Source organism: Sapajus apella, unplaced genomic scaffold (assembly GCF_009761245.1).
Source record: "Sapajus apella isolate SASKATOON/1434 unplaced genomic scaffold, GSC_monkey_1.0 scaffold57, whole genome shotgun sequence".
Taxonomy (NCBI): domain Eukaryota; kingdom Metazoa; phylum Chordata; class Mammalia; order Primates; family Cebidae; genus Sapajus; species Sapajus apella.
The window spans coordinates 12559080-12573895 of NW_022436997.1; the positions used below are offsets into that span (position 1 = coordinate 12559080).

At 33.8% G+C, this 14816-nt stretch overlaps 1 protein-coding gene across 14 annotated transcripts in view; it reads left to right on the forward strand.

Moving 5' to 3' along the window:
- Positions 1-14816, forward strand: part of NOL4 (nucleolar protein 4) — a 371002-nt gene that overhangs the window by 167018 nt on the left and 189168 nt on the right. The window contains exon 1 of one of the 14 annotated variants that reach the window (XM_032245385.1): positions 998-1974. The exons of 12 other annotated variants lie outside the window; for them this stretch is intronic. The gene's annotated coding sequence lies outside the window, so the exon portion shown is untranslated. Of the gene's footprint in view, positions 1-997; positions 1975-14816 lie in introns of those variants that run through there. One more of the 14 variants, XM_032245386.1, reaches the window with a different exon arrangement.

Sequence of the window (14816 nt, forward strand, 5' to 3'; positions counted from 1 at the left end):
TTAACTAAGAAATTATTTAGAAATAAATAATTCTGGTTGATTGATTTTGAAAGTAAACCATATGCTGTTTACATGTGTTGGCATTTATCCAGTATCCCTGAAGCTAAGAGTGAATTTTCTTTCAAAAACAGAAAGCTATTTACTAATTAGATAATAATGAACATAATGAAAACAGGTACTATAACTTTTTGAATTATGAGAATGCATCTTCAGAGCAAGTTTTGAAAAGAAGATCATGAGGGGAAAAATTATCTGTGTATATTGTGAAGTGGGTGCATACGTATCCTGGAGCTGCATTCCAAGGCATATATTAAGCAAAAATTTAACAACATTTTTTACTATGATAGAAATGAAAAAAATGCAAATCAGAATGTATTTTAAAATGCCCTATTATATATGAACGACTCAATGTAAATACATGCATTATGTGCAGTAATGAGATTCTAGTTAATAAAAGCTTTTCAAACTCATTAGGGTGACAAGCAAGAAGTAACTAAATCTAACCCCTATGATTTTGCTAGAAGGCCAATGTGGCATTAAATCTAACTGACATATAGATCCCCACACTTCTGAGTGACAGAGACATCCATAAAGTCCTGTTCTTTCTCACCACTTGAAAGAGTAGATGTAGGTAATATAGATTCTATTGCTTCAGCCACAAAGGAGAATAATTACAGCCAGTGGGGGAAGGGTGGTGTTCAGGAATAGATGCTCCTCACATAAAAGGCTGATAAATAGAAAAGATCATAGAGAAATTAAGGAGTAAAAAGGACAGTTCAGATGACTACCTGGGTGAAATCCTGACCCAGGGTGATTGAGTAAACTGAACCTCTGTTCCTCAAAGGGGAAAACTTTTTCTGCCCTGTATCTTTCTTTCCAATGAAAAGGATGTACTTGTTTGAATCACAGTAATGTTGCTGAAGAAAAACGAATGTTCAAAGTTCAAAACAGTTAGAACTATTAAAATGTATTATCAACTGTTTAAAATATATAATAATGTATGTGTTCGTTATTTTCCAAAAAATTTAACTGCCGTGTTTGAAAATAACATATAAAATCTGCCCTCGTACAATATGACTTAATACTAGATTTCTTCTGCTGTGGCACAGGCACTCAAATTCCACTTATAATTATTTTGCTAAATGATTAGCGCTTATTGTGATTATTCTCTGGCTAATATATGTATGCAAAATGTGGCTGCAGGATTTGCTTTTGTTAGCATATCCCCTCCCCCACTCGGAAACCTCAAGGCTCCAGACGTTGATGCTGGAGAGAGAAAATGAATGTGTGTGTGTGTGTGTGTGTGTGTGTGTGTGTGTGTGTGTCTGTGCGTGCATGTGTAACTGTATCTAACCTTCAAGTTGATACAACGGTGATGATATACAAACAAAAAAATGGTAAATTTTCTCCTTGATAGTGCCATTCTTAACTCATTTTAATCCTTTTAAAAAATCTTCAAGTAAGCGAAATGCTTTTAATTTAAATGAGGGTAGTGTTTTAACAAAGCTACACAGAGCATTTAAACAGGAAATTTATTAAAACTGAAAATGGCACTTTTATTAAATAACTCTGTGATCTTCCAGCCATGTTCTTAACCAGTGATCTCCCTGTAGCAAAATGCACAGATAATCAACAACCCAGTCTGACAGTAAACTTGTTGGAAGATTAAATCCTAAAGGAAGGAGCCCATAGCCCTGGAGGAAGACTGAGTGCATGTTTCCCTGAGTCTTTGAAGGCTCATCTCAGTAGTCCCACTGCTAGAATGTGCTCCGTTGTCATAGCAACACCATCTCCTGCTTCATACAGGAAAGATTAGCTCTTACTGTGCAGAGGAGAGAATTTAGGGGAAGTCAGACTAATCCCTGGGTGCACTTCGAGAGAAAGGTTGGAACTCGCCTGAGGGATGCTGGATCTGCAATGATAGAACTGGCCTGCCACAGACACTGGTATTTAAGTTGAAGAGCAGAATTCACAGTAAGTGTCAGCTCCTCTAGAGTAGAATATTGATGAATGAGGTTTGTCTAAGTCTTGTTGAAGACTGTCCCATGCAGCAGTAAAATGACAGGAGGAGACTCTGATAAATGCCAATGTTTTCCTAGTTCAGTTGTTATTTAAAGGGTTGACCAAATCAGAAACTTGAGGAAAAATTTTAGGTACTTTTGAAATGTCCATCTAAAATCTCAGAAGCATGGTAAAATTAGATAAGGAAAAAAAATGTATTATATGCTTTTGGCACTTAATTTATTTACCCTAGATTGTTGTGCATTTAAACCTAAAATTCCATAAAGAGAGAGAAAAATATTCATGAAAAAATCTGTATGTGTAAGCAAGTTGTGTTTCTTCAACACCAAAAGTGATAAAATTTCATTTTAGGATTGTAAATGTCCTTTTTACAATTAGGCATACATATTTTTAAAATCCATTTAGAAGTACACAAGTGGTGTGGTTTTTTAGGTCGTAATATGATGAAAAGGCATTTTTGAGGGAAGAGCAATTAATATAGCTATTCTATTTGGTGCTGGTACTTCAACTTTTCAGCATAAGGCATGTACAATATGTATACATTTCGGGATTTTTTGTTCATTGCCTCAAATGGATTTTGTTCTGGAGGGATGTCTATGTCTATGTGGGTTTGTTTGTTTTCTTTTCCCCTTTGGTTTGTACTTACACAATTCCTTCCACAATTCTTATGAAGCATATGTGTTTTAGCTTAGAAGCTAGAAACCTTGTAGTAGATTTTAAATATTTGATGTTAGTATCAATTGTGGAGATGTCTCGTCTTTTAAAAACTTAATTACCTAAAAGAACACTTTTTTTCACAAATAAAAAGAATTTTTCAAAAATATGTAGATTTTACATATTATATTAATATATGATCCTGTGTTTACTACTGTCAATGTGTATTCCTCTGAATGTTTTTATTTTGTATTTAAAATATGATGAAAATTATATCAGGCTATATTCATGATAGATGATATTTTTTAATTGTTTCCATCATGTCTATATATTTATAACATGTTTAGAAACTGGTTTTGTTTCCCCTGTGTAAAATCCTGCTTCTAATGTACTACATACTACAAATAACATTACAGTCTATGCTAAATATGGCTATTATCATAAAACACTTAATTGCCAATTGAAGTGTGCTGTTTTAATTTCTCAGAATAGAGAGACTTGGGTGTTGCTGCAAATACAGAGCATAGATCACACATGCACTCCTTTTCCCCAAAACTCAATGCTAGATTAGACCATAGGTCCTAGAGTTGAACAAGTAGATTAAAATGTTAGATAAAATTATTCTTTTCATGTGTTAGGAAGTATACACAAAACCAGAAGGGTCATACTTCGCTTAATAGCATTTAGGTTGTAACTATGCAGAACCTAGCACTGTTAAGAAAATGGACACAAAGCAGGAAGTCAGGGAGCCCCTCTCAATAAGTTATCAATAAATTGTTCCAACAACCTCTTTTTGGAGATTTCTATTGATCGTTCAGGATAGGATCCTTAAAAATTACAAAAGGAAAGAGGCAGTTGTGTTCCTTTTGTCCTCCACAGGGAACAAACTAAAATATCTAATGTTTCTTCATTGACTTTGGGTAGCAAGGAGAGAAACCAATGACTTTATTTTAGGAATAGTGAAACTTAGAGGGTCACTGCATGATGCAGGGAGCAAGGGAGCACAATTAACAAAACAGGAGTAGGAAAGAAAAGAATAGCTAAGAAAAAAATAGGCACCATTTATTGAGATAGCAAAGTATAGATAGATGTTTGATTGATAGATAGATAGATGATAGATACATAAAATAAATTTTAAAAACGGTCAGGGACTTAGTCAATTTACTACCTTAACCAAAGTTTCTCTAGTGGTATTCCTAACCAGTTAAATGAAACTTTTATGTTTCTTAGAATTCTCCATTTTGTGTCTCTGTGCTTATGTCTTTTGAAAATATAGTGGTGACTGACTTAAACAAAAATGCTCGCTGTAAACTGAAGACCACAAGGGATTTGTAATCTCTCTTAGGCAAGTTTGGTTTGGCCCCTTCTGCTCTTCTAAGGTATTGCTTAGTGAGGACCAGGTCATCCTCCACAGCCAGATTCTCTCTTGAAAGGCAATGCTTCAGGAATCTAGGAAAGAAGCTGTTCTATTCTGAACAGGTGTCAGAGTTTGAATGGCATCTGGAAAGTCCAGGAGTCATTTTAAGAGAAAAAATCTTCAGGTCACCAAGGTCTTCTGAAAACTCTGAGATTCGTAGGTGATATGGAAATGGTCTGAATTTTTGTATGGGAATCCAGAGTACAAAAAAGGGCAAGAGGAAGGAAGAGAAAGGAAATTTACAACAGAAAACTCTGGTAGGGAACACTCAACAAACAAACACATGAGGCATTAATATATATATGCATAATGGTCAGTTATGTAAACTAAGGCTATTTCTAAAACTACCTGATGGTTGATGCCTGTGTTTTAAAAGATATTGAAAATAAAAATATTGTTCAACACAAGAAATAATATTATAATATGAACACTTTTGTATTTGCTTTTAAAAATCAGATTAATGGTTCATTTGTCCATAGTTGATTCAATACTATGACACATTGTTAAGCCAGAAGGGCCATTTTGGAGAACTGTTAAATAGCAACAATTTCTCTTTTCTTTCTTAAATTTTGTGATTTATGCTGCCATGAAAATCTTTTGTCTATATGCTGTAAGTGCAACTTCACATGTCTCAGGAAAATTATGTAAGATGCTAAATTTATTTGTTTTCTTAAAGTCACATGTAAGCAAATGGATAGCATGATGTATGGGGAAGATAGCCAGAGCAGTTGTTGAAATTAGGTTGTAGAAAGAAAAGAATGTCAGTCTGGGATATGTACTTTTGATGATATATACTTTTGAAGGCAGATAAAGGTCAGTGGGCATTTGTGAACTAGGAATGAGAAGCAGAAGCAGTGCTCTGTTAAGATGTATTCTTCAAATGTTGGGTAAGATGAATCGATGGTAGGGGTAATAGTTGGGGAAGGCAATTACGACTAAGAGCCTAACTAGCATAGAAACACTAGAAATAAAAAGTAGAAAATAGATGGAAAGAAATCATAGGCATATAATCTATGGAATTTCATTTATTACTTTATTCAACCAAGATTTATTTGGCAGACCAGGCTCACAGCATGCAGTGGCTCATGCCTATAAGTCCAGCACTTTTGAGAGACTGTTGCAGAAGGATCACTTGAGACCAGGAGTTCAAGACCAGCCTGGTCAACAGAGTGAGACTCTGTCTCAAAAAAAAAAAAAAAAAAAAAAAAAAAAAAGTTAAATACAAAGTAAAGAGATTCATTTGGCTTCATCCAAATAACAAATGAAAAGATAGATGATAAGAATGACAGAGCAAAATGCTAATGTTCAAGGTTTCATAAAAACAGTCTGGTGAGCATGACTGATAGAAAATTGTATTATCTTGTACTGGGCAGTGTGGTAAAGTAAGCACAGAAGATAGACTCGGCCCATGATTGGGTAGCATTAAAGAAAGAACCTTCAAGCCTGACAATGCATGGGTGTCATTATAGACATAGGGAAGTCAATAGAAAGAGGGAGTTCTTTGAAGAGAGTAGTGGTGGTAATGGGATGCAGGAACAAATTTGATTTTAGACATCTTAAGTTTGATCTTTAAGTCTTAAAAAGCAACTATTGCATTTAATTATAATCGCTAACTTACTCATAAGGTAGACCATATATAAATGTCTGTTTTAGGTTTCATTGTTGCATAATATTCAAAGCATCCTTAGCATTAACTGGAATGTCGTTTTCTCTTTAATATTGGTATACAGCATTTAGAGTATATGAAAACTTGTAATGTATTTTGCCTTTAAAGTATATAACTTCTTAGCATAAACAACAATAATTTGTCTTTTATTAGTAACTTTTAATTTGAGAACTTTTAAACTTTTGCTCTTGGCATTAATATATGATAAAATAAATTTGAGACAAAGGAAAAAAGTATATATTCAGCTGAGTTTTGGGAAAAGTATTTTGTAGTACTTATCCAACTACTTAAAGATAAAAGTATTTTATTTTATTTTCATATGGATAATTGCTATAATTCAGGATCATTGTGATCCTGAAATGATCGTAATTTTAATAATTACAATAACAACCTCAACAATTAACAGTTGTTTGGTACTTTATAGTTTTTAATTGATGGGGAAATAAAACAATTCTACTAACAAAAGATCCCTCTCTACCTATTTAAAAGAAAGAAACATAACACAATTTGTTACACAGTATGTTAAGTGACATAAAAGTGACTATAAAGTCTGAACAGAATTTCATATACATACACAGTAAAGTGAGAAGAATGATAAGTTACAACTTCTCTATCTTCTTGTTAGATATGGATGCTACTGTCATTGGTTTTTTTATTTATCTCATGAGAGAGGCCCCTAAGCTAATTCTGGAGATATACATTTACAGTTTTAATGGTCAGAAGTCCCCAATCTTGAATTGGAATGTCAAACGTTTTGACCTTTTATTCAAGCATATATGTTTTTGAGAAGACACCCTAAAGAGGAGAACACACTGAAGAGGGTATGATGGAAAGGCAACCGCCTCACCACTTCAAAGAAAATTCATCATTTAACCCTTACACTGTGCACTCTTTAATTTACATTATCTCATTGAATTATCACAATACTGTAAGACACCTGTTACTATTATGTCCCAGATTTATGAGTGAGGAAACTGATGCAAAGAAAGATCAAGGAATATTTTAAAGTTACATAACTAAAAAACAGAGGCTGATTACAGCTCATTCTTCACCTTACATTATAATTTCTTATGATGCATTATACAGAGTCATTGCTGTATTCTAAAACAAGAGGTAAAGAAACAATTGTTTTTATTGTTCTCTCTTGGGTACCTATGTATAACTTTGATCTCTGTAAAAATAAGCAGATTATTGGTCACTGTCTATTATCTCACAAAAACTCATCCTACTCTAGGAAGAGGAAAATTAACAAAGATGATTGGAGCTTTAATAGTAAAACTGCTGTCTTAGGATGCAGAAAATTATCCATCCATCTATATATGCATAAATACATATTTGCATACATACATTAATTCATTTATTTGTCATTCATTCAATGAGCATTTAATAAATCAATACTATGGACCTGCTTTTGCCAAAGCACACTGCAAGTACTTAAAGAAAATCAGAGGCTTTCTCTCCCTTCAGAGATAATATTAACTTCCTTGATATGGACCAAATACTGCACTAGCTACTCTGCAAAGATGAACTCATTTATTTGTAACAACTGTACTGTAATGTAAACCCTACAGCTTCCCCTGCTCTCCCTATGAGGAAACTAAGGCTCTGAGAGATTATGTCCAAACTTCCCAGCTTGTAAATGACAGAACTGAGTTCTGAGTATGTTTTTCTGACTGCAGAGCTCATGGTCTTAACCACAATGTGATTCGACCTATTTCCCAAGTGTGAGAAATGTCAGTTAGTACAAGATATAGTGCTGGCAGAAAGGAGAAAGTGAGGACAAGTTGGTGCTGACCGTCTGGGAAGGCGTTAGTTAACACATGAGATTCTCTTATTAATAATATGGAGATAACTAGTTTGTAGAATTGTTTGGTGAATTAAAGGAAATAACTAATATAGAGAAACCTGCTGCACTGGATGCTAAACAACTGAAAGCAGCCACTCACTATCATTCATCTGCCAATTTCAGTTTCAATTACTGGTCACATTTCTTTTTCTCGCCTTCCTTCTTTGATTGGTGTTCCAGAAGCACTTAGTCTATGAATATACATGGTACCCCTCCTACCCTTTACCTAAAATGTTCGTATATGATTAAAAATCCACAGATAACTTTTCAACATTTGATCATTCATGTTAATCCACTGGGATTAATAATTGGGATAGGAATCATGGACATATTCCTCTAAACTTTAGAAAATACCATCATGTTTTCTGGCACAATTTTATTCTTTACTTGCATATAGAAAAGGGCTTGGTGAGAGGGATGTCTTCAGAGTTTTTCATGTGGGAAAGTGAGCTATCATTACTAGCTAGGGAACTTGCCTCACTTTGCCTCTTTGTTTAAGTAGCCTTCTTCAAAGATTTGATTGAATGGGTTGGTGAGAAGTGTAGGAAAATTAGAGCCAGAGTAAGGAAAAGGCAAAGTGTATAATCAGCTCTTAAAAAGAGTCAATGAGGTAAATATCTGAACCAAAACATCAGATTTTACTAAAGCATATTCAAAACTTTGTGATTTATAGAAAAAGTCTTCATTTTTTGCTCCTGAATTCATGCCTACATATAATTTTATATTGCTGCCTGAACCTATATTTTTGGAAATAACTTGCATAACTTCATGCAACAGAAAACTGTTTAAAGATTATTATTTTGTGATAGAATCAATTATATCCCATACCTTTTAGTAAATCTAACTATAACATTATAAACTGTAGCTCTGTATAATAAATACTAAGAAAGATAGTCAACATTACAATATGGCTAAATATTGTGATGTGTAGAACAAACCCAAAGTGTATTTTAAAAGTAAAATAAGACATTAACTTTGATCGATGCTGTCTGTAACGTCCAACTTTGTCTAATATTGGTCACCCCAACTAGTAAAAGATTAACAATTAAAAAGAAAGGAAAGAAGAAAATCTATAATGCTTTTCTAATGCTTTGAAAGGAGTTAAGAAATATAGAAAATCCCAGAAGCCATGGCTTTATTAAAGAATGCTGCAAATGTGTATTCACTTCCTAGGAATTGCTTTAAGCATATAAGAAATTTAAGGATGATAACCAAGTGGTTTTTCTTTTTTTGGTTTTTTATTTTTTCACTTTAGCTAATAAGGTCCCCAGGGATAACTATTTCCCATATCAGGAAAGAGACATGTGCTTCCCTTCACTCCTGCCACATAGAGGATATTAAGGATTTTCTTTGCCTTTAGTTCTTTCCTCTGTTTGCCATTCTTCACAGTAGGGAATGGTGGCGAAAGGTCCAAGAATGTGTTTTTTTTCACTCAGTTTTTGTTACGACTGCTCACAGCATTGTTCCCAAGTTCTTCTCCTAAGGTTTCTTTTGAGCTGAGAATTTAAACCTTTTACTTTAGCCTTGCTTCTTTTAGACCTCAAGACTTCATTTTCTTAGTGGCTCATCTTATCTTAAAATTTATATCATAGTTTTTAACATGTCAAGAAAAGTAACAATGCTGGGACTAACATTATTGGTAACTCTCTTATTTTAAATATTTGAGTTCAGAGGAAATGGTAATTGAAAGCAAAATGTGTGTTATTGGACCTGCAATAGAAAACTCAATTTATAATCTGGCAAATATTTTAATTATGTTTCTTCATCCTAAAATATTTTTGTTGATCAGACAAAATTATCTGGAGTGTTACTTGCCAACTTAAATGTTCTCTGCACCCATTTCTAATATTTTGGAAAACAAATAGATCTTTTACTAATTTTACAACAAAAGGACACAAATATAAAATATATTTCTGACCAAATTTATATGAACAATTTTTGCATGGAATTGCCCTGAATTCTGGGCTGTATCATTGTCACCAGAGCATATCTCACATAGTTCTTTTCATTGTTTATCTTCCATGATACATAAGTTAGAAACACAAAGAGATCCCATTAAATGATACAATTGACTCATTTTTCATTGCCCTGCAGCATAGGGAAGTGGAAAGTATACAGACTTTGGCTTAACACACTGTTTCTCTTGGTATCTCAGCCTCACACTCCCATAGTAGTTTCCTCACCCATGTACTAATGGGCTAAGAACCCCTGCCTCACATGTTGTTTTATTTCAAAGTTCAATTGATTAATAAAGTATAGTCATAAAATATACATTTGTTTTAAAATATGTATTCATGATTGAAGCATTTTTCCTCATGAAAATAGCTTCAATCACCTCAAAATAACTTCATCCTCAAAATAGCTTCTATCACCAATATAAGATTAATAAATTATTACAAATTCATTTGAAGTATATAGTCATAAAAAAATTCCCAAAAGGACCAAAATGTATAAAGAAAAAGGAAGCATACTCCTATTTTTCACTCCCATTCTACTGTGCCCCCAACAGTAATCTCCATTAACAGTTTGGTATGCACCTTTTCAAACCAGAAGGATAAATAGATCAATCAATAGTTTTTCTTAAAAATATCATCACCAAAATTTTGAACACAGATGATTCTCAACTTACAATGTGATTGCATCTCAACAAACCTTTTGTAAATTGAAAATATTCTAAATCAAAATGAATTTGACATGCCCAAAGTAGTTAACACCATATATTAGCCTAGCCTACCTTAAATACACTCAGAATACTTACATTAGCCTACAGTTGGATGGAATTATCTAACACAAAGCCTATTTAGAATAAAATGTTGAATATCTCATGCTATTTATTGAATGCTGTGCTTTGGGTGCTCGAAGTATGGTTTCAACTGAATATGTCTTTCTCTCACACCATCATAAAGTAAAAAATTGCTAAGTTGAACCATTGTAAGTCAGGAACCGTCTGTATATGTTTTTCATTTTTATCATAATTTTGAATCAGTTGTTGGAAAGAACGTTTGCCAATGTTTTCCTGATGTTTTCATTGTGTTTAAACTAGCTGTTACTACAAAAGAACTAACAATTTACCGGCTAAAGAAAAGTGAAATGGAATTGACCACACACTTATTTTTTTGGAACCATTAATTAACTGTAGCAAGGGTTTTGCTGAAATGACAAGTAAATGCACATCTTAACTTTATACAGAAATGGAGGCTAAGCCAAAAAAAGACTTGGTCTTAAAATATTGGTCTGCAAATGTCTGCAGAACTGAAATGTGTAAATTAGAGATTCATTGAAGTCTGCTAGCCAAAAGTGAAAATGAAAGTGCTTTCAGCTTGCTAATTAATGCTGCATGTGGAATTTGCAAGAAAAAAAAGAGCCACCCAGACCTATGAGCAAAAGCAGTGGTCTGGTTGTCAAAAGAATTGTGTCTCATTCTATTATGCTACTCAATGTGGAACCCTCAGTAATAAACCTGTCTTTTGTCCCCAATGTAATCACTTAAAATTAGGTGATATATTTTCTACCTTGTTATTGTGTGACAATAAGACAAAAGAAAAGAATATCAAAAATTGATCAAATTTCAGAATAAAATATAAAATATAGCTGAGATTTTAATTTTCTGATTTCTATATTGTTTGTATATTTTACATTTTGCTTTTATTGATGCATAATACTTTATGTACTTATATGATATATGTAAGTATTTTTACATGCATAGAATGTGTAATGATCAAATCTGCTTATTTCAGGGCACACATCACCTTGAGTATTTATCATTTCATCACCTTGAAAAGAGTAGCATTTCAAGCTCTCTCTTCTATCTATTTTGAAATATACAGTACCCTGTTACTAATTATAGTCACTCTGGTCTGTTATCAAACATTATAACTTATTTTTCTATCTAAACTGTAAGTTTATACCCACTCATCACCTCTGTTCATTTCCCCACTCATCCTCACACACTTACCCACCTCTAATATCCATCATTCTATTCTCCATCACCATTATATCTAGTTTTTTAGCTCCTACGTATGAGTGAGAACATGTGGTATTTATCTTTCTTTTTTTTTTTGAGACGGAGTTTCGCTCTTGTTACCCAAGCTGGAGTGCAACGGCCCGATCTCGGCTCACCACAACCTCCACTTCCTGGGTTCAGGCAATTCTCCTGCCTCAGCCTCCTGAGTAGGCGGGATTACAGGCACGCGCCACCATGCCCAGCTGATTTTTTGTATTTTTATTAGAGACGGGGTTTCACTATGTTGACCAGGATGGTCTCTATCTCTCGGCCTCATGATCCACCCGCCTTAGCCTCCCAAAGTGCTGGGATTACAGGCGTGAGCCACCGCGCCCGGGTATTTATCTTTCTGTACCTGGGTTCTTCCACTTGACATAATGACCTCCAGTTCCACCCAAGTTGCTGCAAATGACATGATTTCAGTCTTTGTTATGGCCAAATTGTATTCTATTATGTATATTGACCACATTTTCTTTGCCCATTTGTTTACTAATGGACACTTAGACTGATTCCTTATTTTTGCTGTTTTGAATAGTGCTACAATAAACATGCTAGTGTAGGTATCCTTTGGATATACTGATTTCCTTTGGATAGATATCCAGTAGTAGGATTTCTGGATCATATGGTAGTTCTATCTTTAGTTTTTTGAGAAACTCTATGCTGTTTTTCATAGCGCTTGTACTAATTTACATTCCCACCAACAGCATATAAGTGTTTGCTTTTCTCCACATCCTTGCCAGCATCTCTTATTTTTTATTTTTTATGATAGCCATTCTGACTGAGCTAAGATGATCTTTCATTGTAGTTTTGATTTGCATTTTCCTGGTGATTATTGGTGTTGTGCATTTTTTCATATACCTGTTAACCATTTGTAAGTCTTCTTGTGGGAATTGTCTGTTTGTGTCATTTGCCAAATTTTTAATGGCATTATTTGGTTTCTTATTGGTGAGTTATTTTAGTTTTTTGTGTATTCTGGGAATTAGTCCCCTGTTGGATGAACAGTTTACAGATTGTTTTTTTCACTTTTAGATTGTTTCTTTTGCCGTGCAGAGCTTTTTAGTTTAATATAGTCTCATTTATCTTTTTGTTTTAGTCTCTATGCTGTTGAAGTCTTAGCTGTAAAATCTTTGCCTAGACCAATGTCCTGAAATGTTTCCTTATGGCAGTCTTCTTATAGTATTTTTATAGTTTTGGGTCTTAAGTCTTTAATCCACCTGAGTTGATTTTTATATATGATGAGAAATATGGATCCAATTTTATTCTTCTGAATATGAATATTCAAATTTCCCTATGCATGTATTGAAGAGGGTGTACTTTCTCTAGTGTATATTCTTGGTGTCTTTGTCAAAATTAGTTGGGTGTAAATATAAGGGTTTATTTTGGGGTTCCCTATTCTGTTCCATTAGTTTTTATGTTTATTTTTATAACAATACCATGCTGTATTGGTTACTATTGCCTAGTAATATAATTTTAAGTCAGGTAGTATGATACTTCCAGCTTTATTCTTTCTGCTCGGGATTACTTTGGCTACTCTTCTTATTTTGGGCTCTATATGAACTTCAAGATTTTTTTTATTTCTGTGAAAAATGACATGGGTATTTTGACAGGAGGTGTATTGAATCTGTATATTGCTTTGGGTAGTATGGTCATTTAAACAATATTAATACTTCCTATTCACGAGCATGGATATCTTTCTATTTGTTTGTGTACTGCCATGTTATTTTACTGTGTTTTGCAGTTTTCCTTGTAGAGACTGTCACTTCCTTGGTTAAGTTTATTATTAGAGGTTTTTTGTAGCTATTGTAAGTGGGATTGCCTTCTTGATTTTATTTTCAGCTATTTAACTATAGTGTATAGAAATGCTACTAATTTTTTTATGTTCATATTTTATTCTGCAACTTTACTAAATTTGGTCATCAGATATAAGAGGTTTTTTTAGGAGAATCTTTGGTTTTTCTAGACATAAGATTATGTCACTCGCAAAGCGGGACAATTTTACTTCTTTGTTTTTGCAATTTTGATGCTATTTATTTATTTATTTAGATGTAGTCTCACTCTGTTCCCCACACCGGAGTGAAGTGGTGCAATCTTGGCTTACTGAAAACTTCACGTCTCAGATTCAAGCAATTCTCCTGCCTCAGCCTCCTGAGTAGCTGGAATTACGTATGCCACCATGCCCTACTAATTTTTGTATTTTTAGGAGAGACGGGGTTTCACCATATTAGCGAGGCTAGTCTTGAACTCCTAACCTCAAGTGATCCACTGCCTCAACCTCACAAAGTGCTGGGATTATAGGTGTGAGACAACATGCTGGGCTGATGCCATTTATTTATTGTTATTGCCTGATTGCCTTGGCTAGAACTTCCAGAAATATGTTGAATAGGAATGATGAAAGTGAGCATCCTTGTCTTGTTTCATATCTTAAAGAAAAAGCTTTCAACCTGTCCCATTCAGCATGATGTTAACTGAGGGTTTGTTGTATACAGCTTTTATTGTGTTGAGATATGGCTCTTCTATGCCTAGTCTGTTGAAGTTTTTATCAAGAAGTGATGCTGAATTTTATCAAATGCTTTTTCTGCATCTGTTGATTTCTCCCTTCATTCTATTGATGTGATGTTTGTTTGTTTTTTTTTTTTTTTATTGCTTTAGGTACATGAAACCACCCTTGCATTCCTGGTACAACCTGGTATAAATCCCACCTGATCATGGTGTGTTATCTTTTTGGTGTGCTGTTGCCTTTTGTTGATTACTATTTTGCTGGGGATTTTTGTATCTCTGTTCATCACAAATATTGGACTGTAGTTTCACTATTTGTCAAATCCATCTGTTTTTGGTAGCAGGGTAATATTTGCCTTGTAGAAAGACTTAAGAAGAATTTCCTTCTCTTTGATTGTTTTGGAATAGTTTGAGGATTAGTATTATTTCTTCTTTATATCTTTGGTAGAATTCATTAGTGAATTTATCCGGTCCTAGTTTTTGCTTTGTTGTAAGATTTTCATTACTGATACAATCTCACTACTCGTTATTGGTCTGTTCAGGTTTTCTATTTGTTTCTGATTCAATTTTGGTAGGTTGTATATTTCCAGAAAATTACCCATTTTCTGTAAGACTTTCAGTTTGCTAGCATATAGTTGTTCGTAATAGTCTCTGATGATCCTTTGTGTCTCTGTGGGATCAGTTGTAATGTCTCCATTTTCATTTCTGATTT